The sequence below is a fragment of the Schistocerca nitens genome, chromosome 4 (assembly GCF_023898315.1).
Source record: "Schistocerca nitens isolate TAMUIC-IGC-003100 chromosome 4, iqSchNite1.1, whole genome shotgun sequence".
Classification (NCBI taxonomy): Eukaryota; Metazoa; Arthropoda; class Insecta; order Orthoptera; family Acrididae; genus Schistocerca; species Schistocerca nitens.
Window position 1 is genome coordinate 29,390,109 of NC_064617.1, and position 17,457 is coordinate 29,407,565.

The following is a 17,457-nucleotide window of genomic DNA, read 5'->3' on the forward strand; positions in this document are numbered from 1 at the left end:
CTCCTGGAGAATGTCTCCCACTGCACAATACTGCTCCTAAAAGCCTCCGTCCGTGGCGCGCTTCACGTTTCGAGTTAACGTGCACCTCGATGACCACGTCTATGGAGACAACCATCGAACTAGTGTAGCCAAAATGTAATTCACCCGAAGAGCCGACGCGTTTCCATTGATCGTCAGTCGAATCCCGATTGTGCCTTACACACTGCAATCGTAATTGAGGATATCGTTGGGTCAAGATGTGAACACGTAGGGGTGGTCTGTTGTGGAGCTCCATGTTCAAAAATGTACGATGAGCAGTGTCCTCCGGAACAGTTTGAACCGCATCAGAATTGTGTTCTTTCGGCAGAGATGCCACACATCACCACCTACCCTTCTTTACATAGCAAAAAACCCTCCAAACCGCACGTTTTTGCAGAGCCGCACGCGTCCAACCATTCAGCGCCTAGTGGTAGTTTCACTGTCCTTGCTCTTTTCGTAGATGTTAACGACAGTAACACGTAATCCCATTCGACTGTCTACGTATTTTCGAGATACTCGTTCACAGGCTTTGCGTAATAATAACTAGTTGTTTTCCAAAGTCGATTTCCCCATTTGCAGAACATATCGTCGCTAAGGTGATCCGTTGTCCGTTTCTGCTCCGCTTATGTACCTTTGTTAACGAATCACGTGCCCGCAAGGCTACTATGCGGCACCCAATGTCGCGGTCGGCCGTGGTCGTAGTGTTTTCACTTACCAGGGTGTATCTTTCTGTCGTCCTGGCTCATAACGCCCACCGAGGCCGGCGGGATCTAACAACACGTTGTCGTCTATACGATGTTTATTTACAAGTACGTTAGAGTTGTGACGGTTGGACTGGCTGTTCCGAGGACATTGTAAATAACATATTCACAGTAGAATGTGGTTGTAGCAGTAAAATATAAAGAATGCATCACTACAAAAGATAGAATTCTCTTTGGTCATCTCATGTTTGATCACCTCATAGTGCTTGAATGAGTGCAAACTTTAACATTAAATTGTGCGGGGAATTACTGGCTTCAGCTGTTATTCTAAGGGCGTAAATAGGATTTGGCAGTTAAAGGGGGAGGGGTTAGGAAGCAGTCGGCTGAAAAAATCGTTTAGCAACGAACTGAAAATATGCTGTAATCACATACCCCTTCCGTTCTCCACAAACATGTCCGAATAGTTCCGTATCGGAACTGCTTTTCATAATTAAGTACCACCTAGGTGAATAGACTGAGCGATATTTTGCCATATGAGCTACTAATAATAGAATTTTGTGATGAGTTTTCAAAGAAGTGAAACCGAAATCGTTTTGGCTGCAATTTTGTAGATCAAAGTGATTTTTGGTAGACACAGACGAATCCAAGTGCATCTTTAAGCACTTATTTTAGTTTAATGTTATTTCTGACCATGTTTACAGCTCCGTTGCTTTGTGAAATACTGAAACATTGCAACACTGAAGTTCTTCCAATCTCCAAATAACGACTCCCGTACAAAAATTAAACTGCTGTAGACAGGTAATTAGGCTGTTACAACAGTGCGCACATACTTTTAATTTATCATAAAGCTAGTGGACGAATCAAAATCGGTTTCTCTCTACTTTCTTGTCAGAAACTGATCCATGTTTTGAAAGCGCCAGAACAACACACACCACAAGAACAATAAACGGCAGCACAAACATTAAACTGAAATTCAAGTAACACATCAACAACTAAGTCAGGTAAGACCAACAATGTACATTGGTTGGTCTTTGTTAAAGTAGGGATGGACGATACCGGTACTGATATCGACAAATCTATAGTTTAACCATAAAGACCCCCCCATGAACCATGGACCTTGCCGTTGGTGGGGAGGCTTGCGTGCCTCAACAATACAGATAGCCGTACCGTAGGTGCAACCACAACGGAGAGGTGTCTGTTGAGAGGCCAGACAAATGTGTGGTTCCTGAAGAGGGGCAGCAGCCTTTTCAGTAGTAGCAGGGGCAACAGTCTGGATGATTGATTTATCTGGCCTTGTAACACTAACCAAAACGGCCTTGCTGTGCTGGTACTGCGCACGGCTGAAAGCAAGGGGAAACTACAGACGTAATTTTTCCCGAGGGCATGCAGCTTTACTGTATGATTAAATGATGATGGCGTCCTCTTGGGTAAAATTTTCCGGAGGTAAAATAGTCCCCCATTCGGATCTCCGGGAGGGAACTACTCAGGAGGACGTTGTTATCAGGAGAAAGAAAACTGGCGTTCTACGGATCGGAGCGCGGAATGTCAGATCCCTTAATCGGGCAGGTAGGTTAGAAAATTTACAAAGGGAAATGGATGGGTTAAAGTTAGATATAGTGGGAATTAGTGAAGTTCGGTGGCAGGAGGAACAAGACTTCTGGTCAGGTGAATACAGGGTTATAAATACAAAATCAAATAGGGGTAATGCAGGAGTAGGTTTAATAATGAATAAAAAAATACGTGTACGGGTAAGCTACTACAAACAGCATAGTGAACGCATTATTGTGGCCAATATAGACACGAAGCCCACGCCTACAAGAGTAGTACAAGTTCATATGCCAACTAACTCTGCAGATGACGAAGAAATTGATGAAATGTATGATGAAATAAAAGAAATTATTCAGGTAGTGAAGGGAGACGAAAAATTAATAGTCATGGCTGACCGGAATTCGTCAGTAGGAAAAGGGAGAGAAGGAAACATAGTAGGTGAATATGGATTGGGGCTAATAAATGAAAGCGCAAGCCGCCTGGTAGAATTCTGCGCAGAGCATAACTTAATCGTAGCCAACACTTGGTTCAAGAATCATAAAAGGAGGTTGTATACATGGAAGAACCCTGGAGATACTAAAAGGTATCAGATAGATTATATAATGGTAAGACAGAGATTTAGGAACCAGGTTTTAAATTGTAAGACATTTCCAGGGCCAGATGTGGACTCTGACCACAATCTATTGGTTATGACCTGTAGATTAAAACTGAAGAAACTGTAAAAAGGTGGGAATATAAGGAGATGGGACCTGGATAAAATGAAAGAACCAGAGACTGTACAGAGTTTCAGGGAGAGCATAAGGGAACAATTGACAGGAATGGGGGAAAGAAATACAGTAGAAGAAGAATGGGTAACTTGAGGGACGAAATAGTGAAGGCAGCAGAGGATCAAATAGGTAAAAAGACGAGGGCTAGTAGAAACCCATCGGTAACAGAAGAAATATTGAATTTAATTGATGAAAGGAGAAAATATAAAAATGCAGTAAATGAAGTAGGCAAAAATGAATACAAACGTCTCAAAAATGATATCGACAGGAAATGCGAAATGGCTAAGCACGGATGGCTAGAGGACAAATGTAAGGATGTAGAGGCTTATCTCACTAGGGGTAAGATAGATACTGCCTACAGGAAAATTAAAGAGACCTTTGGAGAAAGGAGAACCACTTGCATGAATATCAAGAGCTTTGATGGAAACCCAGTTCTAACCAAAGAAGCGAAAGCAGAAATGTGGAAAGATCATATAGAGGGTCTATACAAGGGTGATGTACTTGAGGACAATATTACGGAAATGGAAGAGGATGTAGATGAAGATGAAATAGGTGATATGATATTGCGTGAAGAGTTTGACAGAGCACTGAAAGACCTGAGTCGAACAAGGCTCCGAGAGTAGACAACATTCCATTATAACTACTGACAGCCTTGGGAGAGCCAGTCCTGACAAAACTCTAGCATCTGGCGAGCAAGATGTATGAGACAGGCGAAATACCCTCAGACTTCAAGAAGAATATAATAATCCCAATCCCAAAGAAAGCAGGTGTTGACAGATGTGAAAATTACCGAACTACCAGTTTAATAAGTCACAGCTGCAAAATACTAACGCGAATTCTTTACAGACGAATGGAAAAACTGATAGAAGCCGACCTCGGGGAATAGCAGTATGGATTCCGTAGAAATGTTGGAACACGTGAGGCAATACTGACCCTACGACGTATCTCAGAAAAGAGATTAAGGAAAGGCAAACCGACGTTTCTAGCATTTCTAGACTTAGAGAAAGCTTTTGATAATGTTGATTGGAAGGTTCTCTTTCAAATTCTGAAGGTGGCAGGGGTAAAATACAGGGAGCGAATGGCTATTTACAATTTGTACAGAAACCAGATGGCAGTTATAAGAGTCGAGGGGCATGAAAGGGAAGCAGTGGTTGGGAAAGGAGTGAGACAGGGTTGTAGCCTCTCCCCGATGTTATTCAATCTGTATATTGAGCAAGCAGTAAAGGAAACAAAAGAAAAATTCGGAGTAGGTATTAAAATTCATGGAGAAGAAGTAAAAACTTTGAGGTTCGCCGATGACATTGTAATTCTGTCAGAGACAGCAAAGGACTTGGAAGAGCAGTTGAACGGAATGGACAGTGTCTTGAAAGGAGGATATAAGATGAACATCAACAGAAGCAAAACGAGGATAATGGAATGTAGTCAAATTAAATCGGGTGATGCTGAGGGTATTAGATTAGGAAATGAGACACTTAAAGTAGTAAAGGAGTTTTGCTATTTAGGGAGTAAAATAACTGATGATGGTCGCAGTAGAGAGGATATAAAATGTAGACTGGCAATGGCAAGGAAATGGTTTCTCAAGAAGATAAATTTGTTAACATCGAGTATAGATTTAAGTGTCAGGAAGTCGTTTCTGAAAGTATTTGTATGGAGTGTAGCCATGTATGGAAGTGAAACATGGACGATAACCAGTTTGGACAAGAAGAGAATAGAAGCTTTCGAAATGTGGTGCTACAGAAGAATGCTGAAGATAAGGTGGGTGGATCACGTAACTAATGAGGAGGTATTGAATAGGATTGGGGAGAAGAGAAGTTTGTGGCACAACTTGACTAGAAGAAGGGATCGGTTGGTAGGACATGTTTTGAGGCATCAAGGGATCACAAATTTAGCATTGGAGGGCAGCGTGGAGGGTAAAAATCGTAGAGGGAGACCAAGAGATCAATGCACTAAGCAGATTCAGAAGGATGTAGGTTGCAGCAGGTACTGGGAGATGAAGAAGCTTGCACAGGATAGAGTATCATGGGGAGCTGCATCAAACCAGTCTCAGGACTGAAGACCACAACAACAGCAACAACAACCATAAAGAGACACACGGGGGTGCTAAACAATCCAAAAAAAATTATTTTTTTCCATAGTTCTACATTTTAGCGAGAGTGAAATTTTGGTTCCACTCTAAATTCAGTTCATGCCATTGCCTACAGCCACTGACCACTGCCATTGTTTACCGCTCTTTCTCCGAGTTATCAGCTTTTATTGTTTTTCGCTTGGGGTGTCGTACAGCCCAGTGTTTCCTTTACGTTCTCTTAGTGGGGTTTTAAACACCCTAGTGTATCCGTTACATAACACTATTCTTACAGTGTGTGCAGTGTAGTCATCGTGATAATACGGTCTTAGGCAATACCAGAGACTTTCTCATGGACGAGGACAACGATAGTGAAAGTGTTGAGGACATTTTTGGTGGTCATGATGCACATAAAGATCCAGACTTTGTTTTTGAAGAAAGTGACTTTTCTGACGAAGAAATTGCCAATGAAGAAGCTGATCTAGAACCGCCACAAAATGAAAGTAATAGAAACTTAATGCCTGGACTTTCGAATGCTTCAGTGCCACTTGCAAGAGTTATAAATGTAGCTGCTCGCGTTGGAAGAAATGGACATACATGGAGCGTTCAGGGAGCTGAGCGACGAGGCCGAACACTAACGAGAAATTTGGCCACACACTTGCCTGGAGCGAAAGGACTGGCTAAGGATGTAAGTAATCCTTTGTCATCGTGGAATTTACAAGTAGATAATACAATCTTAGACGAAATTGTACTAAGAACAAAGCGAGAAGTAGAACGAAAACTTCTTGAAGTTAATACAAAGCAAAGCTGCCACGGGATAGTAACCAAAGAAGAACTTTTGGCATTTTTAGGTTTACTTTAATTCTCTGGGGTACAACGAGTTTGCCATGCAAATTTAGAACTGTGGTCCATTGCTTTTGGATAATCTATTTACTGCTCAATAATGTCTTTGAAACGTTTCAAATGGTTCAAATGGCTCTGAGCATTATGGGACTTAATATCTGTGGTCATCAGTCCCCTAGAACTTAGAACTACTTAAACCTAACTAACCTAAGGACATCACACACATCCATGCCCGAGGCAGGATTCGAACCTGCGATCGTAGCGGTCACGCGGTTCCAGACTGAAGCGCCTACAACCGCACGGCCACATCGGCCGGCTTGAAACGTTTCAAATTTATAACATCATGCCTGAGATTTGATGACAGAGTCACAAAACAAGAAAGGCAATCGACAGACAAATTTTCGGCAATACGTGGTATTTGGGAAAAATTTGTAGAGAACTGTAAATCCTTGTATATACCGTCAGAGTACGTGATAGTAGATGAACAGCTTCTAGGACTTAGAGGTAGGTGTTTATTTAGAGTGTATATGAGAAACAAGGCCGAGAAATATGGCCTGAAAGTTGTTATGATGAACGATGCTATAAAACATTTTACATGCTAAATGCATATGCAATGCATATGTAGGAAAATTCAAAGCCCCACATAAAGAACCAATATCATCCTATTATGTAAGAACTTTGTTCGAGCCAGTCCACGGAACTAATCGCAATATAACAGTTGATAATTAATTCAGTTCTGTGCCTTTATTCCACCATATGCTTCAAGATCATAAATTAACTATGGTGGGAACCTTGATGTCAAATAAAGCAGAAATACCTCTATCGTTCACAGCAAGAAAACCAGAGAGAACTTGTTACTTTGCTTTTGGTAATGACAAGATGCTTGTTTCATATTCCACAAAACCTAACAAAAATGTTTTGTTGTTGTCTTCCGTGGATCTCAGCAAAGAGATTGATGAAACCACACAAAAACCAGTTGTTTTATTTCATAATTCAACAAAAGGAGGGACGGATTCATTCGATCAATTATGTCATTCATACACAGTTAGCCGGAAATCCAACAGATGGCCATTACGAATGTGGTATGGAGTGATGGACCAAAGTGGTATAAATGCCATAGTCCTTTACAATTTGCGGCCAGAATACAGGAAGAGACGTAGGTTCTTAATGGAGTTATCACTGTCAATGATAAAACCATATATCTAAGCAAAATTGGAAGTTCCTACAGTCAGGCGAAGAATCCGCAACTCAACTAGTGAAATACTGGGTGTGCAAAATAATGAAGCAGTGATTCGCCCACAAGATGACGGACCAGCTGTTCAGAGACGACGTAACTTCTTCCCCAGAAATAGAGACAGAAAAACAAAGACTATTTGTATTTCCTGCAAAAGATATGCGTGTGACGAACATCGTGTCAAACTCTGTTACGAGTGCGAGAATTGAAAATGTAGGATTATTATTGTCCAGGATAAGCCACACTATTGTTTTTACCTTTGAATTTTGTATTTTTGTGTAAATATATTGTGCATTATATATTTTTATTAATTATATTAGCCTAAATCAATTACAAACAATTACAAAAAAGAATCCAAAGTTTACCATGTACATATTTTGTAAAATAGTACACTACATGGTTTATTATATAATAATACATAGAGTAATAGTTATAATGTAATTATTTTATACACACACAACAACAATATCCTACCGACAAATAAGTAGTTGGATAAAGTTATATGCACTTACATGACACCATACCGTTAAAATTAAAATTGGAGTGTCTGCTGTGTTAGCATTTACTAAGTGTTTCTCACTAGAGTTACATTTACCGATAGTCTTGTTCACTACGGACAGGGCATGTCCCTACTAACTTTAACTACATGATAACTAGGTTATGTGTAATTTCATTTAGGTGATAGGATGGGGGTGCCCCCCCCCCCCCCCACTTTTTGGCTACGACCTTGTAATAAATGTTATGGAGATTTGAAGAACTTCAGCAGTTAATTCGGGGCGACTGCTGTGAAAATGTGGGCGCTTGATACCTCATGCTCAGTGGACTGTAGGTCATATGTTAGTGAACACAAAATCGTTTTTAAGAGTGAATGAACAGAAATATCTCACGTTAATGAGGAGTAAATACAGTATAATTTCCACAGTCACGGCACGGTGCTGTGCGCTACAGTGGAAATTGTCCTAGCGTGATATGCCGAATTCACTTACAGTACGTGTTTCGTATTTCTGGTTCTTGTGCAGTTTATGACATCAGCCACATCCGAAACTAAGTTGTCATTACAGTTACTGTACAGTTAGCCTAACAAGATATGTTATCTGCGTCGCGCATTAGCGTAAGAGTGAAGCGTGGGGCTGCAAAAGCAGTGACCCCCCCCCTCCCCCTCTCTACACCACTGCCCTCACCACTACCTGTAAACAAGTTCGTTAATTAATTAATTATGGAGCGCCCGTAACTTTCTAACGCATGAGCACGTAGCGTTTTGTACACGATCCGGCAGCCCTGCTCCACACCACTGCGACACGACAATCACAAAGTATTTTTGATCAGAGTATAGAAACGGTATTAGAAAATTTATGTACGGAAAGCCGAATTTGGGACCCCAAGTGGTAATAGTGTGTACGCTAGTCTCTTGTATGATATCGACGTGGCTGTTTCCACACGTACTTGTCACGCCCCCGCTTTGTTCGCCATGTATGCCTCGCATCTGTCGCCTTGTGCACATTCTGCTACACACCCGCTGACACGCGATAGTGCCTTCCCCACCCTCTCACGGATGCCAGGTGTGCGTGCCCTATTTGGCTCTGCGCATCTCCGGCCACTTTTTACAGCGGTACAGCCTCCCCAACCATCAGGCTGGTAGAGTGAGCAGAGACAAAAACACTGCACGTGGCATAGCAAGCACCGCAATGCTGCCCCCACAGGCGTGCTGTATGCGCCACACAGAACTAAATGTGCGAATCTTCAGTTTGTTCCATCTAAGTAAACCGCTGGCTACTCTTATTTTTCATGCTTCAGTCTTCCGAGCAACCTACTGTCGCATGTCGCTTGTTCAATTACATCCACTCGTTCTCGCATAACACGTTTTTTTTTTTTTTTGGCATCTTTTAGAACTAAAACCATACACGAAACAATTTTTCTCAGAGCTCCCTTGCTGGTCTTGAAGGTCAGTTCTTTGCGACAACAGCTGTGCACCTTTCGTAAAGTAAATATTTATTTATATTTGTTGATAACAGCTGCTTGGTATCACAGTTGTTCGTATCGTCAATGGACTACCTGTTGTGAGTAGCTTACTTCTACCTCTTTGCCGTAGGAACCTGAATTTCCCGCCTTACACAGTTCTCAAACCACCTTCGGCCTCAGCTTTAGCATTTTGCTTGCACGTTCTGTCGCCTTCTCCATCGTCACGATCCGTCCCCTCACGTTCTCATCATCCACAAATGCAGTAACGCGAGACTTCGTTCCTAGAGCGGTCCGGCGCCGTTTTACGCTCGTGTGCGGCCATGTCAGTTCGACCTCTATGGCATTTCTTACGCTTTTTATCAATGAAGTAGAGAACGCAGTTCTATGGTCCGTCCCACGCTAACCACGTAAGCGCGAGGAATAAGGGGACATACTACACGGATATAAAGAAACATCAAACAGTGCTGCTCTTACGGTTGTGTGCGATGTTTCTATTCATAGGCCGAACGAGCTTAAACACGATTACACAAATACTGAAATCAGTTACTGAGATCGACTGTACGACCAGAGTTGGATGTACTAACCACATGTTCAGCAATTCTGTACATCGCGCGTTCGGTTCTCTACTCGAATTCGTAGGCAGCGTTGTGCTGCAAATGCACAATTGTTTTGCCAGGTCCACAGTACAGACGGAAACGTTGAAAAACATATGATGTCCGTTTGAAACAGATGTTGTATCGTTTAAAGGCCAGATGTGTGTCCTTGTATTACACAACAGAGACATTTTTTGTAAATGTGCAAGCCGTTAGAGGCATACTTGCTTTCATTACCTCATCCACATAGAATAGTGATAGACTTTTTCGAGGACGACGTCTCTGAGTGTTATTTATGGCGCCTGCACTCTTTTATCCCTCTACAACAAAGACGAATCAAACACAATAAAACTTCCGATATTGCTGTCACTGACGTAACTGACCCGTGTCCAGAAACTGTGAAGAACACAACGGAATGGCTGTAGGAAAACTATTGTCTAATCGAGGTTGTCGGAATTTTAAGACGACTATCAGACACACGCCAAGATCAGGTAGAAGAATTTAGAGCAAACACGAATAATTAGAACGTGATTTAATTTAGCACCCTACTGAAGCATTCATAAAGGATGACATTAGCTAATGTTTCACGTCGGGAAAGCAGCGGAAACTATAGAGATTTCTGTAGAAATATAGTTATGTTGTATGAAAGGAAATGCTTTGATCAGATGCAAAGTTCTTCCAAGTTTATGAAACTAAAAAGGACAACGCTGCCTTTAACGAGTTATAAAGTTGCTGGCACGTGAAAAGTGGAGCGCTTATTTCAAAATATCAGCACAATGAAAAATTTTATTCAGAATTGTTCCAAAGGGTAGAATACTACTTCGCAGTTCCAGACCCTAATGCTAACTTTAAAAGGCTGATCCCTTTTGAAATCATTCAATGAACAAATGAGCGCTATAAATTGCAAACAGACAGCAACACAAGGATGACGACGTAGTTGTGTAGTTTAAAATTATATTCTCAAGAATTACACGAAATGACGTGATGATGTCGAAGAAAATAACTTTCTTGACAAAGCGGGTTCAAATCAGAAATATTAATAATTAACTGCCATTTCTTTCTAAATTAAATTGAAACGACCAAACTTACTGTAAGTCTTTTGCATTTCCCGTTCCATAAAAATGGGTAACTGTTTTTTTTATTTTCTTTAACTAAGAACTTCCAGCTTGTTTTGACATACGATCATCTTAGAAAAATAATCATATTATAAGGCTGTTTATGATTTTCTTTCAGTTAATGCATGTTTAAAGCTGATCTCGATAAAACTGATTATTAATAAACGAGTGAGAATGCGGAACTGCTTGAATTCCTAACGAAAAAAATAAATTTCGGCCTTTAGGTCAAACTGCCCCACTGTACTTTAAGCGCCGGTCCAGCTTCTCTGTTTGTGGACGTCGCAGCCCGCCAGCAGGTTTCGGGCGCTCATCTTCCTCGTTTGTAGTGCGATGTAAGAACTTCACTACTTTAACGTAAGGCTGGCTGTACCTGGCGCACCAAAAGGTTCGTTCTTGCTACGGCTGAGTTACCATTTCGCTCCGCAGAATAGTAGACCTTTGGATATATTGGATATAAACGGGTGTAAACAACGTGCCAAAGATATCCCACTGTCATGTCATATGCAACTAAACTAAGTAAAAGCTACAGTCGTGTGTTTCTCACGTGTTCACGACGCAATGGAGGTGCTTCGGCAGCCACCTTCACTCCGAGGTCTCGGTTTTTCTAAGCGGAGCTGCTGTGGCTGCCGTGAAAAGAAACAAGTAGTAGGTCGTAATTTTTATATCCGAAATGGAAGAGGTTCTGCCAGAACTGTTTACGTCGCGAAACGGCTAAATGTGTGATCATTCCACGGTTCCCGTTGCAGAGTGCCAATGTAACTGCTTCCAGAGGCTAGAAAAATTTGATTTTCAGTATTTCATAATCTACTCACTGAGAGGCGGACTCTTCAGTTACAGATATAACACAGTAACACGAGTATTAAATTTAAAAACTGCGTATACACCTTGAGAAAGCGAAACAAACATCGCACAAATTACCCAGACGAAATTCCTCCAGTGTAAGATAATGAGAGCTCTAAGCGACTTCCGACAAACTTTGCACATAATTTCAAACCTTATCAGCTTTTTTCTCTCTGACTGTCCTCCCACCACGCAAAAATAATGGAAGCAAAAACGTTTATCGTTTACCGTAGTAATACGTTTTCGCCGTTGACGCAGTAAAACTGCAGTATCAGGCACAAAGTATCGTTTCATAATAATGAGAAGAGATAATCCAAAATATAATACAGTTAGTCATAAGGGAATGAAAATAAGCAAAGGAGACTACTTTTCATCTAAAACTATCATTCAGATACTGTTCTAATAGTAAAAATGGCAGCATTAAGCCTTTGAACAAGACCCTGAACATGGGTTTTCACGACAGTTTACTATCTATCGTAACGCCTAGAAATTTTAACTGTTTAGTCTCACTAACCATATGCGCTTTCTGTATAGTCATAATATCAGTTTTTGTTGAATTGTGTGTTACAAACATTAAAAACTGAGTCTCACAGTGATTTAGCTTTAGTTTGTTTTCTACAAGCCGTGAACTTATGTCCTGAACTGCACTATTTGAAATAGTGCAACCGATGCACACAACACCCTTTACTACCAAGCTAGTGGTCTCAGCAAACAGAACTATTTTATAATCACCTGTAATACCAGAAGGCATATCATTCATATAAATAAGGAACAGGAGTGGCACCAGCATTGATCCCTGGGGCACCCCCATTTGACCGTGATTCACTCGAGCGCTACATCATAGCCATTCCCAGTACTGTGGGGAATGACCTTTCACTGTTTGTTCTTAAAGTAACAGGTCAACCCATTGTAAGCTACTCCCGGTATTCCATAATGATCCAACTTCTGGAGCAATATTTTGTGATTAACATACCAAACGCCTTGGCTAAATAAAGAAAAAGACGCCTGGCGTTCAGAACATTTTGTTTAATCCACCCAGTACCTCTTCTCACCTCAGTAGTTACAATTTTCTCTTCATTAATAACCGGCCTTTCGTATGCTACGCTCTGACCTTTCTAGCTGTGCCAATCATAAGCGAAGTTCATCTGTCCTAATCTTTAGAGACCACACATACTTTGCTGCTGATCTCGCTGCAGTTCCTCACTCGGGATTTATGCTGAAGTTCTGGGCTACGCTCTGAATCTGCGTCGAAGTCTGTCGACAGGAGGGAGATATAAGATGAATCAGTGGCGTATATCGGTTCGACTTCCACAGTCGCTAGCTGCACACGTCTCGCGAAGGCAGCCAAACGCGAACCCCGCCCACAGTTGGGCTAATCGCATTATCAGGGCGTGCAGGCTCGCGAGCATTCGGCGCGTCTGCGGGTGGGGGGGGGGGGGGGTGGATGCGAGAAAAACGGCTGCCGGTGTGGAGAGGAAATGAGGGTGAAGAGTTCGTGGTGGGAGCAGACGCCTCGCCTGCTGCCGGTGATAAATGACGGTCCGCGCGGGTCGCCATGGCAACCGCACCGCCCTCCCGCCTCTGCGAGGAACAGACGAGGTGCCCCAGCTGTCAAGGGCCGAAGCCCGTCTACTGCTCGGCTGTCTGAGAGCATTCAGCGTCACGCGCATGGTGTTCCAATAATTACCTTTCCCTAGCAGGGATCACAGTGCTGTAGATTTTTGAGACTACTTCGTGGTCGCGTAGGCTGTAAAACTGTTTCTTCACAAACTACTTCTACTGCAACTTCGGTCGTGTGTGCATTATCTGGCGGAGTACTGTACACAACCTTCGTACTGTTCCACTTGATAAGGCGGAACGGCTGAAATTAGTGTGCCTTACACAGATCATTACCAGACGTTCAACTTGTATGTATACCGAAACCCTTTCAAACCAAATTAATATTACGACGTGAAAGGCTTCTGGTGTCAATTCTCGAGAGACTGCCCTACGTCACCTAACTGAAGCCGGTTGTATCGCTGCACGTTCCTGTAGTTAGACTCCTGAAATGTCTGTAAAATGTTTTAGGGCAATACGTAGTACAATGATGACAAATTTCAAAGCGTGTTAACTCATACGCGATGTTGCTGCTGATGAATACACGAGCAAGGATCACTTGTTGGCAGTAGTAAATCATTAGACAAGAAAGTCAGTTAGGGTTGTAGAACATCTGTACACAGCGCAAGCAGTGAAAGGAATCCGGGGAGAAATTTGAGATAGGAATGAAATTTCAGGTAATTGTTGTGGACTTCAATAGGAAGACTGGTTTGATGCAGCTCTCCATGCTACTCTATCCTGTGCAAACCTCATCATCTCCAAGTAACTATTGCAAATTACATCCCTCTGAATCTGCATACTGTGTTCATCTCTTGGCCTCCCTCTACGATTTTTACCTCCCACGCTTCCCTCCAGGTGTAACCGGGCTCCCTTGTTGTCTCAGAATATGTCCTACCAAACAATCACTTCTTTTGGTCAGCTTGTACCACAAATTATTCTTCTCCCCGATTCTATTCAGTACCTCTTCATAGTTACGTGATCTACCCATCTAATCTTCATCATTCTTCAGTAGCACCACATTTTTAAAGCTTCTATTCTCTTCTTGTGTAAACTATTTATCGACCATGTTTCTCTTCCATACATGGCTACATTCCATACTTCTTCAGAAAAGACTTCCTGACGCTTGAATCTGTACTCGACGTTAGCAAATTTCTCTTCTTCAGAAAAGATTTTCTTCCCATTGCCAGTCTGCATTTCACATTCTCCCTACTTTGACCATCATCAGTTAGTTTGCTTTCCAAATAAATACTACTTTTCCTAATGTAATTGTCTCAGCATCACCTGAATTAAGTCGACTACATTCCATTGTTCTCTTTTCTCCTTTGTTGACGTTCTTCTTATCTCCTCCTTTCAAGACACTGTCAATTCCGTTCAGCTGATCTTCCAGGTCCTTTGCTGTCTCTGCGAAAATTATTATCTCATTGACAATCCTCAAAGTTTTTATTTCTTCTCCCTGGATTTTAATTTCTATTCCAAGTTTTCCCATTGTTTCCTTTACTGCTTGCTCAATATACAGATTGTGTAACATCGGAGATAGGCTACAGCCCTGTCTCACCCCCTTTCCAACTACTACTTCTCTTTCATCCCCACCGACTCTTATAACTGCCATCCGACTTCTGTACAAGTTGTAAACAGCCTTTCACTCCCTGTATTTTACCCCTGCCACCTACAGAATTTGAGGGACAGTAGTCCAGTCAACATTGTCAAAAGCTCTCTCTAAGTCTACAAATGCTAGAAGCGTCGGTTTGCCTTTCCTTATCTATCTTCTAAGATGAGTCGTAAGGTCAGTATAGCTTCGCGTGTTCCAACGTTTCTACGGAATCCAAACCGATCTTCCCTGAGGTCAGCCGTAACTTACTAAACCGGTAATTTTCACACCTGTCAGCAACTGCTTTCTTTGGAACTGGGGTTATTATATTCTACTTAGAGTCTAAGGGTATTTTGCCTGTCTCGTACATCTTGCTCACCAGATGGAAGGGTTTTCTCATGGCTGGCTCTCCCAAGGCTGTCAGTAGCGCTAATGGAAACTTGTGCTCTCCCCAGGCCTTGTTTTGACTTAGGTGCTTCAGTGCTTTGTCAAATTGTTGCTGCAGTACCACATCTCTCTTCTCATCTTCCTCTACATCCTCTTCCATTTCCATAATATTTCCGTCAAGTGCATCTCCCATGTATAGACCCGCTACATACTCCTTCCACCATTCTGCTTTCCCTTCTTAGCTTACGACTGGCTTTCCACCTGAGCTCTTGATATTCAAACAGCTGGATTCCTTTTCTCAAAAGGTCTCTTTAATTTTGCAGTAGGCAGTATCTATCTTACCACTACTATGCTTCTACATCCTTACATTTGTTCTCTAGCCATTCCTGCTCAGTCATTTTGCACTTCCTCAGTTTTTAGACGTTTGTGTTCCCTTTCGCCTGCTTCATTTTCCACATTTTTGTATTTTCTTCTTCCACGAATTAAATCCAACTGATATTGTGTTGCCCTCGTCTTTTCACCTGCTTGATCCTCTGCTGCCTTCACTATTTCATCGCTCAAAGCTACCCATTCTTCTTCTATATTCCTTTCCCCTGTTCTTGTCAATCGTTCCCTCGTGGTCGCCCTGAAACCCTCTACAGTCTCTGGTGCTTTCAGTTTATCCAGGTCGCATCTCCTTCAGTTCCGACCTTTTTGCAGTATCTTCAGTTCTAATCAGCAGTTCATAACCAATAAATATTGGTCAGAGTCCACATCTGCCCCAGGAAATATCTTACAGTTTAAAATCTGGTTCCTAAATCTCTGTATAGCCATTACATAATCAATACGAAACCTTGCAGAGTCTCCGGTCTCTTCCACGTCTACAGCCTTCTCTCATGATTCTTTAAGTGTTAGCTGTGATTAAATTATGCTCTGTGCACAATTCTACCAGGCGGCTTCCTCTTTCATTCCTTTCCCCCAGTCCATATTCACCTACTACTTTTTATTCCCTTCCTTTTCCTCCTATCGAATTCCAGTCCCCTATGACTATTAATTTTTGGCTCCCTTAACTATCTGAATAATTTCTTTTGTCTCATCACACATTTCCTCAATCTCCTCCTCATCTGCTAGTTGGCATTAAACTTCGTGTCAATCTCGGCGCCAATATTGCGTTCACTATGCTGTTTACAGTAGCTTAACAGCGAATCTATTTTTTTACTTGTTATTAAACTTACTCCTGCATTAACCCTATCTGATTTTATATTTACCAGTAATCCTGTTCCTCCGGCTACCCGTCAGAGGTTCGAGTCCTCCCTCGGGCATGGGTGCATGTGTGTTGTCCTCAGCGTAAGTTAGATTAAGTAGTGTGTAGGCCTAAGGACCGATGACTTCAGCGGTTTGGTCCCATAAGAACTTACCACAAATTTTCGAATTTTCCTCCTGCCACCGAACTTCACTAATTCCCATTATATATAACTTTAATCTACTAATATCGCTTTTTAAATTTACTAACGTACCTGCCCGATTGAGAGATCTGACATTTCACGCTCCGATACGTAGAATGCCAGTTTCGTTTCTCCAATGATGTCCTCCTGAGCATTCCCCGCCAGGAGATCGGAATGGGGGACTATTTTACCGCCGGAATATTTTACCCAAGAGGACGTAATCGTCATTTAACCATACAGTAGAGCTGCATGCCCTAGGGAATAATTACAGCGGTAGTGCCAGATCAGTTAATCATCCAGACTGTTGCCCCCGTAACTACTGAAAAGGCTGCTGCCCCTCTTCGGCAACCACCCGTTTGGCCCCTCAACAATTACCCCTCTGTTACTGTAGCCTTACATGGCAGTAAAAAGTGGACAATAAACAGGAAAGAAAAAAAGAAGACAGAAGTTCTTACGTGTGATGTTTCAGAAGAACATTGAAGATTAGGTGGGTAGATCTACTAAGTATTGACGTAGTGCTGCATCGAAATGGGAAGCTAATAAATTTGTGACACAACTTGAGTAACAGACGAAAGTGGTCGACTGGATGTCTCCTGGGGTATGGAAGATAAGTGCATTTCATAATGGAGGGAATCTCTTGGAGCAAAATTTGTAGAGAGACAAAGCTCCATTACGGTACGCAGGTTTAAAGCAATGAAGGCTCAGTAGGCTCCCAGGACAGAGCAGCCTTTGGATCTGGCACAAACATATTCTTCCGACTAAAGAGCGCAGCTGGTCCCAGA